This window comes from Lolium rigidum, chromosome 7, assembly GCF_022539505.1.
Source record: "Lolium rigidum isolate FL_2022 chromosome 7, APGP_CSIRO_Lrig_0.1, whole genome shotgun sequence".
Lineage (NCBI taxonomy): Eukaryota > Viridiplantae > Streptophyta > Magnoliopsida > Poales > Poaceae > Lolium > Lolium rigidum.
Genome location: NC_061514.1, coordinates 56,797,456 through 56,802,040, shown reverse-complemented (window position 1 = coordinate 56,802,040; position 4,585 = coordinate 56,797,456).

The following is a 4,585-nucleotide window of genomic DNA, read 5'->3' as shown; positions in this document are numbered from 1 at the left end:
GATTCGAAGCAATGATGAAGATAATGAGTAAACAAATGAATCATATAGCAAAGACTTTTCATGAATAATACTTTCAAGACAAGCATCAATAAGACTTGCATAACAGTTAACTCATAAGAAATAAGTTCTTAGTAGAAAGCTTTGAAACAACACAAAGGAAGATATAAGTTTCAGCGGTTGCTTTCAACTTCAACATGTATATCTCATGGATAATTGTCAACACAAAGTAATATAACAAATGCAATAGGTAAACATGTAAGAATCAATGCACACAGTTGATACAAGTGTTTGCTTCTAAGATAGAAAGAATAGGTAAACTGACTCAACAATAAAGTAAAAGATAGGCCCTTCGCAGAGGGAAGCATTGATTACTATATTTGTGCTAGAGCTTTCATTTTGAAAACAAGAAACAATTTTGTCAACGGTAGTAATAAAGCATATGAGTTATGTATAAAACATCTTATAAGTTGCAAGCCTCATGCATAGTATACTAATAGTGCTCGCACATTGTCCTAATTAGCTTGGATTAACACAGATTATCATTGCATAGCATATGTTTCAACCAAGTGTCACAAGGGGGTACCTCTATGCCGCCTGTACAAAGGTCTAAGGAGAAAGCTCGCATTGGATTTCTCGCTTTTGATTATTCTCAACTTAGACATCCATACCGGGACAACATAGACAACAGATAATGGACTCCTCTTTAATGCTTAAGCATTCAACAACAGTTAATATTCTCATAAGAGATTGAGATTTTATGTCCACACTGAAACTTCCACCATGAATCATGGCTTTAGTTAGCGGCCCAATGTTCTTCTCTAACAGTATGCATACTCAAACCATTTGATTGTGAAAACCGCCCTTACTTCAGACAAGATGAACATGCATAGCAACTCACATGATATTCAACAAAGGTAAAAGAGTTGATGGCGTCCCCAGAAAACATGGTTACCGCTCAACAAGCAACTTACTAAGAAATAAGACACATAAGTACATATTCTTCACCACGATAGTTTTTAAGCTATTTGTCTCATGAGCTATATATTGCAAAGGCAAAGAATAGAAGTTTTAAAGGTAGCACTCAAGTAATTTACTTTGGAATGGCGGAGAAATACCATGTGGTAGGTAGGTATGGTGGACACAAATGGCATAGTTATTGGCTCAAGCATTTGGATGCACGAGAAGAATTACTCTCAATACAAGGCTAGGCTAGCAAGGTTGTTTGAAGCAAACTCAAGTATAAATGGTGCAGCAAGACTCACATATAAACATATTGTAAGCATTATAAGACTTTACATCGTCTCCTTGTTGTTCAAACACCTCAACCAGAAAATATCTAGACTTAGAGAGAACAATCATGCAAACCAAATTTTAACAAGCTCTATGTAGTTATTCATTAATGAGTACAAGGTACATGATGCAAGAGCTTAAACAAGATCTATATAAGCACAACAATTGCCAAGTATCACATTATTCAAGACATTAAACCATTTACCACATGCAGCATTTTCTGTTTCCAATCATATTTCAATGAATGAGGTAGTTCAAATTTCGCAATGAACTTAAAAGATAAAGCTACGAACATATGTGTTCATACGAAACAGCGGAGCGTAATATCTCCAATATAAAGGATTGTGGGATCCAATTTTATTCAAATAAAACAAAAACAAAAACAAACAGACGCTCCAAGTAAAGCACATAAGATGTGACGGAATAAAAATATAGTTTCACTAGAGGAACTCGATAATGTTGTCGATGAAGAAGGGGATGCCTTGGGCATCCCCAAGCTTAGATGCTTGGGTCTTCTTAAAATATGCAGGGATGAACCACGGGGGCATCCCCAAGCTTTGACTTTTCACTCTTCTTGATCATATTGTATCATCCTCCTCTCTTGACCCTTGAAAACTTCCTCCACACCAAACTCGAAACAAACTCATTAGAGGGTCAGTGCATAATTCATATATTCAGAGGTGACATAATCATTATTAATACTTCTGAACATTGCACAAAGCTACTGAAAGTTAATGGAACAAAGAAATCCATCAAACATAGCAAAACAGGCAATGCGAAATAAAAGGCAGAATCTGTCAAAACAGAACAGTCCGTAAAGACGAATTTTAAAGTGGCACCAGACTTGCTCAGATGAAAATGCCCAAATTGAATGAAAATTGCGTACATATCTGAGGATCACGCACGTAAATTTGCATATTTTTCTGAGTTACCTACAGAGAATTCTGCCCAGATTCGTGACAGAAAGAAATCTGTTCCTGCGCAATAATCCAAATCTAGTATTGACTTTACTATCAAAGACTTTACTTGGCACAACAATGCAATAAAATAAAGATAAGGAGAGGTTGCTACAGTAGTAAACAACTTCCAAGACTCAAATATAAAATAAAGTGCAGAAGTAAAAACATGGGTTGTCTCCCATAAGCGCTTTTCTTTAACGCCTTTCAGCTAGGCGCAGAAAGTGTGTATCAAGTATTATCAAGAGACGAAGCATCAACATCATAATTTGTTCTAATAATAGAATCATAAGGTAACTTCATTCTCTTTCTAGGGAAATGTTCCATACCTTTCTTGAGAGGAAATTAATATTTAATATTACCTTCCTTCATATCAATGGTAGCACCAACAGTTCGAAGAAAAGGTCTTCCCAATATAATGGGACAAGATGCATTGCATTCAATATCCAAGACAACAAAATCAACGGGGACAAGGTTATTGTTAACCATAATACGAACATTATCAATCCTCCCCAAAGGTTTCTTTTTAACATTATCAGCGAGATTAACATCCAAATAACAATTTTTCATTGGTGGCAAGTCAAGCATATCATAAATTTTCTTAGGCATAATAGAAATACTTGCACCAAGATCACATAAAGCATTACAATCAAAATCATTGACACTCATCTTAATGATGGGCTCCCAACCATCTTCTAACTTCCTAGGAATAGAAGTTTCAAGTTTTAGTTTCTCTTCTCTAGCTTTTATGAGAGCATTTGTAATGTGTTTTGTAAAGGCCAAATTTGTAGCACTAGCATTGGGACTTTTAGCAAGCTTTTGTAAAAACTTTATAACTTCAGAGATGTGACAATCATCAAAGTCTAAACCATTATGATCTACAGCAATGGTATCATTGTCCCCAATGTTGGAAAAAATTTCAGCAGTTTTATCACAAGCAGTTTCAGCAGTTTTAGCAGTTTCAGGTAATTTTGCACGCTTTGCACTAGGAGTAGAAACATTGCCAACACCAATTATTTTACCATTGATAGTAGAAGGTGTAGTAACATGTGAATCATTAACATTACTAGTGGTGGTAATAGTCCAAACTTTAGCTACATTATTTTCTTTAGCTAGTTTTTCATTTTCTTCTCTATCCCATCTAGCACGCAATTCAGCCATTAATCTTATATTCTCATTAATTCTAACTTGGATGGCATTTGCTGTAGTAACAATCTTATTTTCATTATCCTTGTTAGGCATAACTTTCAATTTTAAAAAATCAACATTAGAGGCAAGTCTATCAACCTTAGAAGCAAGAATATCAATTTTATCAAGCTTTTCCTCAACAGATTTGTTAAAAGCAGTTTGTGTACTAATAAATTCTTTAAGCATGGATTCAAGACCAGAGAGTACATTCCTATTATTGTTGTAAGAATTCTCATAAGAATTACCATAACCATTACCATTATTAGAAGGATATGGCCTATAGTTGCTACCGGAATTATTCCTATAAGCATTGTTGTTGAAATTATTATTTTTAATGAAGTTCACATCAACATTCTCTTCTTGAGCAACCAATGAAGCTAAAGGAACATTATTAGGATCAACATTAGATCTACCATTCACAAGCATAGACATAATCACATCAATCTTATCACTCAAGAAAGAGGTTTCTCCAACAGAATTTACCTTCTTACCTTGTGGAGCTCTTTCCGTGTGCCATTCAGAGTAATTTGTCATCATATCATAAAGAAGCTTTGTTGCCACCCCCAAAGTGATGGACATAAAGGTACCTCCAGCAGCTGAATCCAATAGGTTCCGCGAAGAAAAATTCAATCCTGCATAAAAGGTTTGGATGATCATCCAAGTAGTCAGTCCATGGGTTGGGCAATTCTTTACCAAAGATTTCATTCTCTCCCATGCTTGAGCAACATGTTCATTATCCAATTGCTTAAAATTCATTATGCTACTTCTCAAAGATATAATTTAGCGGGAGGATAATATCTACCAATAAAAGCATCTTTACATTTAGTCCGTGAATCAATACTATTCTTAGGAAAAGATAGCAACCAATCTTTAGCTCTTCCTCTTAATGAGAAACGAAACAATTTAAGTTTTATAATATCACCATCTACATCCTTATACTTTTGCATTTCACATAGTTCAACAAAATTATTAAGATGGGCAGCAGCATCATCAGAACTAACACCAGAAAATTGTTCTCTCATGACAAGATTCACAGGTTTAATTTCAAAGAATTCTGCTGTAGTAGCAGGTGGAGCAATAGGTGTGCATAGGAAATCATTATTATTAGTGTTTGTGAAGTCACACAACTTAGTGTTTTCAGGAGTATTCAT